The 14,135-nt window shown below is 47.1% G+C and overlaps 1 protein-coding gene across 4 annotated transcripts in view; it reads left to right on the plus strand.

Moving 5' to 3' along the window:
- Window positions 1-1,466: 1,466 nt before the first annotated feature.
- CUL1 (cullin 1) overlaps window positions 1,467-14,135 on the plus strand; it is a 119,726-nt gene continuing 107,057 nt past the window's right edge. For 2 of the 4 annotated variants that reach the window (XM_060108246.1, XM_060108244.1), the window contains exon 1: window positions 1,912-2,072. The gene's annotated coding sequence lies outside the window, so the exon portion shown is untranslated. Of the gene's footprint in view, window positions 1,594-1,685; window positions 1,803-1,911; window positions 2,073-14,135 lie in introns of those variants that run through there. The other 2 variants (XM_060108245.1, XM_060108247.1) reach the window with 2 other exon arrangements.

Raw genomic sequence — 14,135 nt, forward strand, 5'->3', positions numbered from 1 at the left:
ATAAATAAATTTTTTAAAAAAGTCAATGTCATAGTCTAAGAGCTAAGAATAATAGTGCAGATGAGTGGAGAGCAAAGGCTAGAAGGAATTGAGGTAATGAGAAGTGGGGAGGATGGTATAGAAGGACTAAATCCTTCTGTTAAGGAAAAAGAGAGGTTGGAAGAAAAAAACAGTAAAGAGAAAGTTGACCCACTCAGCTCATGTATGAGCTCTGGGAAGCACAGGCGAGGAGACCATATTGAATGATGAGATGGGAGAGGGCAGATTAAGGGAAATTGGAGATGAGATACCTTGTCTGAGGAAAGCACAGGGAAGAAGTGAGGATCTAAGAGAAGCCATATACCTACAGCGGAAAGCACTGTCCGCAGGGACAAGCCTTCCCTTTGTACCTTCAGCCTTACCATGTGCCCACAAAAAAGTTAAATGCATCCAAGTTTCTTTTGAATATTTAGAAGTATAGGGTATAAACCAAGAATTTAAAAATCCTCACACAGACTGAGATCACATACTTCAGTGACAAGTATAGACAAAGGCCGTATTTTTAAAGATAATTAACAGATGCTGACAGAAGACCACTTTTTAATAGGAGGAACCACATCTACTAATGGGGTATTTCCTCTAAGAGAAACCCATATTCCTCAGGAAAGAGAGGACTATGGGGGTAGCCCTCTGCTCTGGGCCTAGGATTTCCACCCCAAGGTGATACTTAATGTTTTAGTTTGGAGCAAAACAGGAAGTTAACATTCATCAAGTTTGTTGCCCAGATAATCTGAAATCCTTCCACGCTTGTTCATGGACCACGGGTATGAAAGCAGAAGCCCCTCCAAGTCCATGCTTCTCACCTGTGCGACCCTAGGAAGCCAGGTGGCTATTTGTGCTGCCAAAATTTGTATTTCAAGTACCCAATTGTGAGTTAATTTCACTTTAATGCGGTGAACTACTCCAGACCCCACGTGAAAACAATCCTATTCTATAGTCACACTTCATCCCATCCATATATGTAAAATCTTCAGTTCCATTCTTGATTTGTCTTTAGAGATTAATGGTAAAAGGAATCTTTGTCAACATTTGCCTGAAAAAGAGTCGGTTAAAGAGTTTGAAGAGGGAAGCTAGTTTTGGTTTGATTTTAAAGAAACAGAGGGAGAGAGGCGCCGAGGAGCTCGGGCTTTCAGGTGCGGATCGCCGAGGCCCGCAGGTGTCCTGGGGCTCGGGAATGGACGCCACGTTTATCTCTAGTCTGTACCTGCTTTTCAGGGCCACTCGCCCATCTCAGACTTTATCAGCCGGTCGGGATATGGCTTTTGGTTATTCTCCCAGCCGGGGAGGCAGATCCACCAGGTGCACGTGTCTGCGCGCAGGAGGGGGGCAGGAGTGGGTGTGTAAGACCTCCTCCTCCGGGGTGTCTTGGGACAGTTTCTCCCCAGGCTGCTGCCCCGACCTAAGAAGGTGACCCCTCCTCGTTCGGCCCGAAGTGGCGGGAAGCCGGGTCCTTAGAGGCGGCCTCTAGGAGAGGGAGGCTGTAAAACCTGGAGGAGGATCCGCTGCGCCCGGCCGGGGAGGACGTCGGGGTTCAGGGCCAGGGGCCGAGAACAGGTAGAGAGCAGCCCCGCGAGCGGGTCCTCGGTGGCGCTGGGGGACCGGGGGCCGGGGCCGCGGCGGGCGGGAGGTTTCCGGGCCCCTCCCGCGCCGCGGGCTGGTGGGGAGATGGCGGCGACGGTTTCCCGGTTCCCCCGCCCCGGACGCCGATGGCGGTGCGTTCCGGCCCTCCCCCACCAGCTTCTCCCCCACGGGAGCCGTAGCCGGTGAGGCCGGGAGGGCGGGGAGCGGCGGAGGAAAGGCTAGAGGGCGGAGGTTGCGTGGTGCAGGCGGCGGCGGCGGCGGCGGGAGGAGGGCCGGCGGGCGGGCAGGGAGGAGGAGGAGGCGGGAGCCGTGTCGCACGCAGCTCCAGGCGGGGCAGCCCCGGCGGCTGAGGGACGCGGCGAGACCTTGGCGGGACGGGGATTTAACCGGTGCCGGGCCCAGCGACCAGGTGGAGACGTCGCCGGAGCCATTTAGGCACCCGGGAAATGCGGGTGAGTGTCGACGGCGCCGGGGCCGAGGAGAGTCGGCGGCGCAGGCCCGGCCCGGAGCCGCGGTGTCGCAGTGACTGGGGCCGCGGCGGCCGAGCCCAGGCGCCGGGCGAGGCCTGAGCCGCCGAGCCGCGGCTGGGCGGAATGGCGGCTGGGCCGGGGGACTCGTGGGCGGAGGGCGCCGGGGGCGGGAGGGGAGCGCGCGCGGCCCGGCCCTGAGTCACCCCGGCCGGCTTGGGCCTGGCCGGGCCGCGGCCCCGGACGCGGGCACGGGGCGGCCAGGCCCGGACTACGCACTGGGAAAAAGCCCGATTCATGGCGCCCGCCCCTTTCCCAGCGCAACCGGACTCGGGCCGCGGACCCGGGCCGCGGCCGGGCGTGCGAACCTCGCCTCTTCTCGGGCGGCGACCCCCGCGGGGCGCCCGGACCCGTGCCCTCTCTCCCTCGCCCCCTCGGGATCACTTCTCCCCCGAGCGTCGCTTGCCCCGGACTCGTTGTCTCAAGTAAAGTACTGGGCTCGCGCGCTGAAGGAGCCGCGGAGCCGGGCTCTCTGCTTTCCGGTTCCCTGCCCGCGGCTCCCGGGTTCCTCTCCCGCATTGTTGCGACTGTGCGGGGCGCTATTATTGGGTAATAGTCGCCCCTTTGCCCTGTTTTCTTGGGGGAGCGGGCCGGGGAGGCGCGCAGGGATGCGAGTGCGGCGGCCGAACGGGACGGAGCCCCCCCGCCCCGGCGCCGGCCGAGCGCCCGCGAGTCGGGCCCGGCCTGCTCCGCCGCCTCGGCGCGCCCCCGGCCCCGCGCCCGGCGGGAGCGCGCGCTGACCCCGCAGGTAACCCGGGCGCCGGCCGCCGCCCGCGTGCAGGGGTCGCCCCGCGCACCCCTGCTTCCGCCTGGGTGTGCTGTAGGCCGAGTGCTGGTTCGGGGAGAAACACTTGGTGAGCATTCCTTGAGACTAATGCCCCAAAGTTCGGGGTTTTCTCCCTTTAACGAGCTCTCTGCCAAAAATAGGATCCTCTTTTCCGATTGGATCCCTGTTGTTGCTCATAGTTCGCAGTTGGGGTTAGTGGTGAGGGTGCAAATGGGGAATTGCAGTTAACTTAACTCAGGTATTTATTTGCTCTGTGTAATTGCCCTTCCCCGTAGGGGCATTAAAACAGTCCAAGTTAGGAGTGAAGTAGTCACGCAGTTTTGGAAATGCACTCACGCAGTTTTGGAAATGCACTCGTCAGAGTCACAGAAGGGAACTAAATTCACTTTACTTTACGACCCCAGCTTCTAGGACCTCGGCATATCTTAACACGCTGCAAAAGCGTGTGCAGTTGTAAGGTTAACACTTCATTTTGTGGCCACTCTGTCTACCCAATTTTCCGAAATCCTGGAGCGTTTGTGGGTTGTGTAGCAAAATAGGGAATGTTGTTTTAAAAGCAGGAATATTTCGTCTAAAAAAATTGGATATGACGTTTTCTTGATCTAAAAGTGTTCTTGGATATTAGAAAAAAATTTACTTGAACATTCTATTTGTTGCTTTCCATGGTAAGTCGAAATAGTTGCATCGCATTTCAAATTCCGAAGCATGCAAACAGGAGACTGGCTTGCTTTAACTCTATTATGCCCATTTTTGGAGGTTTTGAGACAGAATGCTCATTAAGCTGGAGAGGGGTGGCTGAAATACTGTCTAAAAATATTTAACTTTTTTTGTCATTGGAGTCATCTTTTAAAAACTTGTTACAAAAAACAAAAACCACCTTTAGCTGTAGTAGTAGGGTTTCTCACCGATTTGTAGTATCCTCTGTATCTTAGGGCCACTGGCTCAGGTCCTTGCTGGTACACCCCCTTTCCTACCGCCCACCACCTCGGGGGAACTAACAGCCCAGTGAATGCCTGGGCTGATTCTGCAGTTTGCTTAGATATTACAGTTCCGTCGACTCCTTTGCCTGTTGCTGAATATTGCCTTCTAGAGATGATTAACTTAGCCTGGGTTGCCAGTGCAGCCTGACTTCCCATACTTTTCTGACTGAATTGCTTGAAGGCAGGAGATATTCCTTCTGCATTTTTGCATCCCCAAAGTAAAGAGCATAGAACTTCGTCATGGGTACCTCAGTTGTTTTTTGAGTGAATAAATCTGGAATAATTCTAACTTACACCGAGTGTTTGACCACCTCCGATTTTGGCTACAGAAGCAGTCACTGAACTTCCATTGCGTAAGAATGCAAGCTTAATTATAATTGTTATTACAGCACCCCAGGAACTAACACAGTGCCCTGACAGAAAAAATGCCCAGGTTTTCTTCAGCTGTGGCAATCCAGGAAAGTGCCAAGAAAACAAGTTGTGAAACTTTAATTTGCTTTTTTTGTTGTTTCAAAGCTAGTTTTAGGGTACAGATTTCTAAAATTTGTGTGTGTGTGTGTGTGTGTGTGTGTGTGTTTAAACAAGATTGAGGTCTTTCCCTTCAGGTTAAATGTTGCAGCCTTACCTTTGAAGTGAAATCATTTGGTGAGTTAAGGCTCTTCCCTGTTGGAGAGATGATGCAAACGCAGTGGTGGTACTAGAGCCCGAGTGACCTTTCTCACAGGAGAGACCTTTCTTGGGTCCTTGAGGGCCTTTTATCAGAAGTTCACGCCCAGTTTGCCCAGCAGGCGTGGTATGCCTTTCTTTCAGCAAGGAAAGGTCAAAGGAATGTGGTTTAGATTGAGGAGTAGTTACTTGCCATCCTTCAAGTTGAAAATTAGGGCCCCCCAAAACATAGGAGTGTGTTTGTGTTTTATTCCTCTCTGTTTCGGCCCTGCATAGGTTCCAAGGCCATGAGCTTTCTACCTCAGCAATTGAGTCTGGAATAAAATGTCTTTTGGGGACCATTGGCTGAATTTTGAGCTTGTCTTTCAGGTATGCCTGGAGAAAAGAATGTACCATTTTTTAAGGACCAATTAAGAGTTTACCTTGCTTTTTTGTTTGTTTCTTTGCGGGGAGGGATATCAGGTAGTTTCTCAACAAATTCTCTTCTTTCGTTTGCCTTTCAAAACTGAGAAGTGAACATGAAATGAGGAATAAACCAAATTTAAATAAAACCTTAGGTTTATTACTAAAGATTTAAGCTCTTTGTTTATAATGTGTCCATTTAATAATGCACACTATAAACAGAATTATTATATTTGATGGCTTTAAAATTTTTTATTCACAGGGATATAGCTTCTGAAAGAGAGGTGTGTGTAATTTATTCATGTATTTTTGCTTAGGTATAGAAGATGTTGCTTGGGAGAGAAGACATGGGATCTGGTTTGAACTTAACTTTGCTGAGCCTCTGTTTCCTCATTTATAAAGTGAGATGGTTTTTAATTGACTCAAGTTTTCTTCAGACCCTCAAAGTCTGGGTTCCATGCGAATGCCATAGCTTCTAGCGTTATCAACATTTGAGGAACCATCCTATATAAAGCGTAATCTTATTCGTGTTTGAGAAGCAGGGTTGTGAAGCCTAGGCTTGGTGGTCATTTAAATGTTTCCCCTTGGGACTCTGGGATCAAGTGAGCAGAGTCTCCTGGCAGCTTCCCCATCACTGCAGCGCCCGTTCCCAGAATTGGCCTTGCTGCCCTTTCCTCATGCTCTCCCTCGGTCTCGAGTATTGTGTCCCCTTCCTGTCACCCGACAGACTCCTGCTGCTTTGGAAAGGCTCCTCTCAGGTCCTGATGCTCCATCCGGGGTGGGAGCCTTCCCTGCAGTCCCGTGAGGCCCCACCTGGGTCACTGTCCTAGCAGTTAACCTTGGACTAGACTTGTGGTTCCTTTGGAATAGACAGACCTCCTGTAGGGCCGGGACCTTGTGACGGGCAGGTGTCCCTGTGCCATTGCGCTACCTGCTGCAACTCATGTAACGCACACTTTGTTCACGATCATCGACCCACTTAAAATCTTGATCAGGCCCCGCAGAGTGTGGTGCTGTTGTTCAGTCCTCTGACGGCGTCGAGGAAGCAGCTGAGGCTTTGGGTGGTTAAGATCAGGTCTAGTGAGTGGTGAGGCCTGGGTTAAATAAAACATGACAGGGAGACTCCAGGGCTCCAGCTTTTAACCGGATGCTCCCAAAGTGTCTAGTTTATATGAAGGTGGAAGAGGAGAAGAGAGCAAAATTGAAATGCTTTAAGATTGGTATCTTATCACTGATAATTAGGGCCGAATTCATTATGCAGAACTGGGTTGCCTACCAAGAATGAGCTTATTCTTCTTGGTCTTTTAGTAACTGGGGGACATTGAAGGGGAGTAATTGGGCACTGATGGGATAGAAAGGAACAGTTCTGGAACTTTGGGGCTATTGTTAAGTTGGTGTGATGTGATTCACTGGCCTTCAATTTATGAAACCATTTAAGACTGTTCATATCGAACAAGCTACGATTTTTTAAAAAGGCCTATGTCAGAAAATACTTTGGAAAACAGATTGTATGAAATGTGTGCTTAAAATGTGTATGTACTAGTGAAAATATTTATAAAGTAGTAAAGATGGTTGTAATTTTAGGATGATGAACTTGTGTGTTTTTAAAATATCCCCCCCACCCAAGTTTTTATCTTTATTTATTTATTTATTTACTTACTTACTTACTTATGGCTGTATTGGGTCTTTGTTGCGGTGCACGGGCTTCTCATTGTTGTGGCTTCTGTTGCAGAGCACAGGCTCTAGGCGCGCAGGCTCAGTAGTTGTGGCTCGCGGGCTCTAGAGCGCAGGCTCAGTAGTTGTGGCGCACGGGCTTAGTTGCTCCGCGGCATGTGGGATCTTCCCGGACCAGGGCTCTAACCCATGTCCCCTGCATTGGCAGGCGGATTCTTAACCATTGCGCCACCAGGGAAGCCCCCCCACCGAAGTTTTTAAGAACCAAAAGATAATACAAATGATCTCAGGATGGAGGAACCCTCTCAGCATAACACCAAAAGTAGGAACTGTAAAGAGGGAGGCTCTTTTCATTACTTTAGAATAATTAAACTTCTGCAGGTTAAAATGCCATACACAGAATTAAAAAGCAAATGACAAACTGAAAAAAATATTGTAACTTACAAGTAAATTTACTTTGCTTACTATAAAACGAGGGCTTATAAAAACTAAGGTAAAGACGAAGACCTCCCCTCCCCCGTGGGGGGAAAAATGAGCAAACTGGTAATTTTTAAAAGAAGGATCAAGAAACAAAACAAAAATTTCAGCTTTACTAGCAGTACTCTTAGAAAAGTAAATCAGTGAGATACTGTTTTTAAAAACTTGGGCATAGATTGAAAAATAAGCCACTTCTGGTGAGGGTGTGGAGAAATGAGTCCATTCATTCATTGCCTGAAAAAGAATGATTTTTCTGAGAGAACTATGTAAAAAAAATATATATGTATTTATACACTTTGAAATAGCTAATCTACCTTTAAGGATTTAGTCTAAGAAAATATAAAAAATGATTGATTAATATTCTGTCATGGGTAGACTGTTATTTAATGCTTTCTTATTGAGCATTTGTTTTCAGGTTTTGCTGTTAAGGCTTATGATCTCAGCATTTTTAGATAAATCTTTGCATTTCTGTAATTCTGTATTCAGTGAGACAAAAACATGCTGTGAAACAGTATATGTAATGCTTAAATTTTTCTTTTTAGTGTGTATGTACATTTTTTAAAGGATAATAAGCCAAAATGTTTTTAGTGGTTATCTCTGAATAGTGGAATTATGGGTTATTTTTAGTTTATTCTTTTGGTTTTTATTTTTTCGTCCAACTTTCTATAGCACACATGTATTTATAATGCAGTGGGTTAGCTTATGAAGACAAAAGACAATAGAAGCAGTGAGCCTGCTTCCGAACAAGATGTTTCTGCTCACTCAGTTCAGTGCTGGAATCACTCTGGTGTTTGCTTTATTTGCAGGTCCCTTGCCAGGTGTGTTGACACGTAGGGTAAATATCTGACTCTCAGCCCTCAGGTTCTCCTTGCAGCTCATCTTCCCATTCCCCCATCTTAATCCTTCAGCTGCTTTAGGTCCCTGCCAGTTTCACACCCTCCATGAAACTGTCTTCATCTCATGAACCTCATTTATGTTTTGTTATTTTGTTGAATTACAGCAGTGGATTATGTACTAGTGAATTGTCTTCAGTGTGGAAGTTTCCTTTTCTTAGAGATGCTGTGAACTTCCTGTCCTTTTTTGCTAACTTTACAACTCCTAGCAATAGTAGATGGAAGTTTAAACCTGTCGACATTATGCCTCAGAATGTAAATTTGCTAAAAATTAGAAAAAATAAATTCTTTTGACACATTTTGTGCTGTAGCCTGGAACATTGAAATGTTACTATTGATTTAAGAAACGTATTCTAAATGACACAAATTAGGGATACTTTCGGCCATCTGAGCAAACAGGTGCACAGAACGTGTCCCCTATTAGTTAACATAGTTAAGTGTGCCTGGGCAGCTTCCAGAAGTCAGGACGTGGGAAAAAAGCCAGGGAGCTCAGAGCCCCCTTCCTGCAGTGGGGAGGGAGGCCTGCTCTGGTCAGACTGGAAGGAAAGGCTTGAAATCGTGGATGAGGCTGAGAAACAGGAGACTGCAGACTTCAGTCCCAGCTGGAGGCCCAGGCATGAGGGCTGGAGGCCTTTCCCCTCCCCGAGCCCTGAGTTTGTCTTTGGGAACTAGGGGACTTCAGCTTGGGGGAGGGTGGAGAAGAAAAAAGTCCAAGAGTGATTTCTTCTGACTTCTCCAGTCTTACAGAATCATCTTGCCTGTGGTAATAACCACTATTCCTCAGCACATAGAATGTGCCAGAGACGGGGCTGAATCCACTTGGGCGGCTTTGGAGCTGTTCCCCCTCAGCTTTCTGCTTCTTGCAAATAAATGCCTCATTTTGGACAGAAGTCTTTCCTTCACTTCCCAGGGTGAAGGTAGCCTTGGACACTCGGTGCAGGAGTGGTTCACTAGTCAGTCGTCAGATAGAGACTCCTGAAACCAGAGGGTGATTAATGTCTACCCACAGGGGACCCAGAAGTCAGAAGGGAGGGCTTAGGAGTGCTGAAGACGCTTGGCCTGACGAGCACTTTTGCCGCCCTTACTCCTCAGTGGTACCTTTGCAAGTGTCCTGTGTGTTGGTGCCTTTGTCCTGTGCAGGATGTTGTGTGTTTTGTTTCTGAATGTCTGCAGTTTAACTGGGGCATTTATGGTGAAGCCTGTCATGCCTTTCATCACTTGACATTATGAAGCTTTGTTTAGTCACTCTTATTTTTATAATAAAGGAGCTCAACTTTACCACTCCCTGCATTTTCAGTAGTTTTTGATTTGCCTAGAGCAGTATTTGCCCACCTGTGTTCTGTGACATGTAAGATATTGGAGTGGAAGGGAAGATCTGTGACTAGATACATTTAGGAAATGCTAGGTTGCATATTGAGGGGCTTTTAATATGTTAGTGTGCATTGAGGGTCTTATAGGGAGACATCTATTTTACAGAGAATGTGTATCTTACAGGATATGTGTGCGTATGTACTTGTGTATGTATGCAACGTGTACCCTTAGTTTAATAATAGCCTTTGGGGGAAGAAAACCCTACTACCACGTTAAAGAGTATGTTTTGTTTTGTAGAGCACATACTGATTTTAGAATCAGAAATGTGAAAAATGGCATGCCATGCAGTAGAGGCGTGGTCTGGAGTAAACGGCTGCGTTCGCTTCTTCCCTCTTCAGTGGAGCGTTGATGAGCATCTGGAAACACCCGTGTTCTGGGGGAGCAGTGTGGGAAGTGCCACGGAGATCGGGATCCTCATGAGTACGGAGTTAGACGTGTAGTTGTCTAGAAATGGTTCCTGCTTCAGTTTATTCCTGGTCTAAATATAAATCCTAAATGCTATCACAGGAAGTCTCTAAGGAATTTTTTTAAGCACATGGACTGGCATTAATCCATCCTCACTGCTGAGGACCAACAGCAGGATCAAAGCACACATGGTTCACGTTTTCTTGGAGGTGTCATATGTTGAAAGTACTTTTTAAACCTGGGAAATGCTGGTTGGTAGCATTAACTACAGAGATGTTTCAAAATTTTTAAAGTCTAAACTGCCAGAGTTTTCAAAGCACTTCAGTCCATTGAAACTCAGACTTGGCTTCTCCTCGTTCAGGTTCTGTTAGATTCTTTCCTGTTATTTTAAATGGGTTCCCCTGCATGTCTCGGGCTCAGTGATTTCCAGAGTGTGAACACCGTTCGCGTGATATGTTTGGAAAGTGTAACCAGGTCTGTTCTCTAGAGCGTTTTGGCCCCTTTAAGGAGGGGATGTAACGTGTAGTGTTTTCCAAGCTTCTGGACCAGGTTCTCATCCTTTTTCCTTGAGTCATCTCTTGTCCTTAGCTTCTGTGGAGAATACTTTGCTCTTCTGGTTATGTCTTCTTCTCTAAATGGATGTGCAGGAAGTACCTCTGGGACCTGATTCTCTGTTCTAGTCCACTTTGCTGTGGGGTTTTTCAGTTCTGTTTTGGCCGGAGCGGTTCTGACAGTTCTCGCTGGTAGCTGGTTGCCTCCCAGCTGAGCCCCAGTGGCCTCTCTACCTGCCCACAGGGCTTCTCCGTGGCCCACCTGCCCTCCCCACCATCACAACATCCCCACGCTGATCTCATTTGCTCCCCAAGCCACATCCAGCTTCTCTGTTTCGAGCCTTCTCTCTGAGACTGTGATGTTCCATATTTAGTGACTACCGAGTAGTACTAGTTCCTCCTTCAAAATGCCCTGTCTTCATCCCTCCCTTGTTTGGTTCTGCCACCAGCTCCTGTTGCCTTGTGTTCAGCATTTGTCATGGCTCCCTGACTGCAGAGTCTGTCCCCAGCGGGTGTTGGCGTCACCACGACAGGCAGGAGTGGGCTCCGCCCTCCGTCCTCGCCAGCCCTTCACTACGCATCCCATCTCATCCCCTTAAGCTCAGAAAATACTGAGAGTCGGGCAGGCTGTGTGCTCGGTGCTGACCTGCGGCACTTAGCACTTGAACGTGGCTGGTGTGGGTGGCGGCGCTTTGTCGTGTCCTCGTTCTTCCAACCTTCTACCCATAAAAATGAGATTGCAGTAAAGCAAACCAATTTGGGGAAGTTCGGTTAATTTTGAGATTTTACCTATAATAAATTATAAACGAGAAATTTTCCTTTGATAGGCTGATTTATGGAAACAGTCTCTGATGAAAGAATTCAAGGTTCTGGGCTTCCCTGGTGGCGCAGTGGTTGAGAGTCCGCCTGCCGATGCAGGGGACGCGGGTTTGTGCCCCGGTCCGGGAAGATCCCACATGCCGCGGAGCGGCTGGGCCCGTGAGCCATGGCCGCTGAGCCTGCGCGTCCGGAGCCTGTGCTCCGCAACGGGAGAGGCCACAACAGTGAGAGGCCCGCGTACCGCAAAAAAAAAAAAAAAAAAAAAAAAAAGAATTCAAGGTTCTAACCAACAAACCATATGTTACACCGTTTAATTCTGAAAGTATGGATGTGGTGTAAGATGAATATCCACTGTTGCTTTTAATGGTAGATTTATAGGTGAGTGAGTGTGTGTCTAACTAGGACAGTGGATTCCCTTAATAGTTGTAAAAAGTGATTTTAAAACACATTTAGATGACTCCCTTGGCAGCAGTTTTACATTAAAAAGAGGGGTTTTCCCCCAAAATGTAGAGGCAGATTTGTGTGTTTTGTTGGCGGTCTAGTGTAGCCTAAGTGAGTGTAAGTGCTACTCGGGGCGTGTGATCTGAAAAACATTCGTCCTAAATGTGCTTCTTTCTATAGTTCATTGCATTTATACAGTAGTACTTTGCAGAAGTTGATTTATTTGCAAAGTTTTGATGTCTAAATTTTATTGTAAAAATTGGATCATGTTTGTGAAGCTCAAGTCTTCTAAAGTGCCCATTTTTTATATAAGTGAGTTCTTGTTAAACTGTGGAGGAAATTTGATGTTCTTTTAAAAAATACTGTATTTTCAACTGGGAGCATGATTTGATGGTTTTCAAAATAAGCTGTTTGAAGCATAGGCTTGAAAACCTTGCTTGAGAAAATATACACAAGTTAATGAAGTAAATTCTGTGAAATCAAGAATTTTGACAGACATTTCTTGGAGGCTTCTCCCACCAAACTTGAGCTTGACTGTAAAGATGATGGTAGTGCCCCAGTCTCAAGTAGGACTTTGATAGAAATCTGTACCAATCTCAGTATGTAGGATGTTCTTTATTCTTATTTAAAATATGAGGTTTCATTATTGTAGAAGTGAAATGAGCTGCTTTTGTCTCTTCTGCCCCTAAACAGTAACCTAAAAAGCCACTACTTTTATAGTGACCATAAAAACAAGTTGTGCGGATTATGAAGGAAATTCGCTACAAGTTTTTGCAACTAAAAAGAAACAACATGACTAGGACCAGTTCAGCTGAAAAAAAAAAACACAAGTGAAAAATGCTAGAAGCTTCTGTCAGTTTCAGAATCATTTTCTTAGGTGAGGCTGTTACAGGTTTTACCAGACTTTTTCCCTTGTTATAGGTATGGCCAGATTGTTCTCAGTCAGAGCAGGGAACAAGCCTTTTTAACCACTCCCGCCCCCGCCCCCGCAAAAAGAAAAAACCTCCCTTATTGGAGGTTATCAAATGGTACATTTTCATGAACTCAGAAGACACACTCAAATAATTGAGAGACTGAATTTAATCTGTTTATCCTTGATAGGTGCTAAAGCCCAGGTTTAAACACACTTTTGTATGTTGTGCACCTCCTCATACCCTTTCCCGGATATTTATAAGTTTCTTGACTACTTGCTGTTGTTCTAGCTAGTAAGGACATTTTCAACAGGATGCTTTTTATCAAGTCCGCACTGCACGTGTGCACGGGCTGGGTGCAGACCCCCAGCAGCGGTAGGTGCCTCTGGCTCTTCACGACCCCGCGTGGCCAGGAGCCTAAAACAGGGTGCCGTCAGCTTGCTCTCGTACCTTCGGTAAGGTGAATAAATTGGTAAACTGTATTCAAAACGTGAAATCTCCAGATCAGATGGAGAGTGGAAGTGGGACTGTTTATTCTTTTTGAACCAATTTGTAGTGAAGTGGGAAGTGTCTTGAAAATTCACTTAGCTAGAGGGAACTGCTGGTCAGAATTTTTAAAAAATTTTATTTGGTTTGGGCTGCATTGGGTCTTCGTTGCTGCGCGCGGGCTTTCTCTAGTTGCGGCGAGCAGCGGCTGCTCTATGTTGCGGAGCACGTGGGCTCTAGGTGCGCGGGCTTCAGTAGTTGTGGCACACGGGCTTAGTTGCTCCACGGCATGTGGGATCTTCCCGGACCAGGGCTCGAACCCGTGTTCCCTGGATTGGCAGGTGGATTCTTAACCACTGCGCCACCAGGGAAGTCCCCTGGTCAGAATTTTTGAACTTAAGATAACTTAATTGTATTAGTGGGAAAAAAAAGTAATGAAAAGCCTTGAAAACCCGGATTAGATGAATGATCTTGTCCACTTAGTGATGTGGTAACTTTCAAAATCTGCTGACTTAGCAGATATTATTTCAAGGTCTAGCACTCACCAACTACAGGGCAAACCGTGGCCACACAGGAGGGAAATCTGCGCATTAGTTGAACAGAATTGTGGGAACTGTGAGTTGAAACATTTCATTGAAACAAAAGTGACGGCGTGTGTGGTAGAACAGTGCTTCCTTTACTGGGCAGCATCCTCACCAGGAGTGGGAGAGACCTGTCATCTGCATGTGACATGTCATTCTGTCTCCCCAGCTGAAGGTCCGTGTCTAGATTTCCACCCTCGGTGGCCTGAAGATGTTTCCTGTACCACCAGCGTCCTGGTCATCTCAGGAGTGAAAACGACTTGCTGTCTGTATCTGCCTGTCTGTTGTTAGGCTGGGTCCTGATGATGCTGCGGCACCAAGACAGGAGAGAGATGCTGGGATGCTGGTGTGCAGGGAGAGCTCCGCCGCAGCAGGCTTCCACCCTCAGTGGATTCAATAAAACAGCAGCCCACCCACTAACTAGGGTGAGAAACGGTTTTCAAGGTGGTATTTTAGAGCGTTCTATTTCGTGTATTTGGTGGTGGAATGAAAGATCCAGATGAACTTTAAGAACAAGTGAAATTTCAAAGAAAATCTGAACTTT

Source organism: Mesoplodon densirostris, chromosome 9, assembly GCF_025265405.1.
Source record: "Mesoplodon densirostris isolate mMesDen1 chromosome 9, mMesDen1 primary haplotype, whole genome shotgun sequence".
NCBI classification, from domain to species: domain Eukaryota; kingdom Metazoa; phylum Chordata; class Mammalia; order Artiodactyla; family Ziphiidae; genus Mesoplodon; species Mesoplodon densirostris.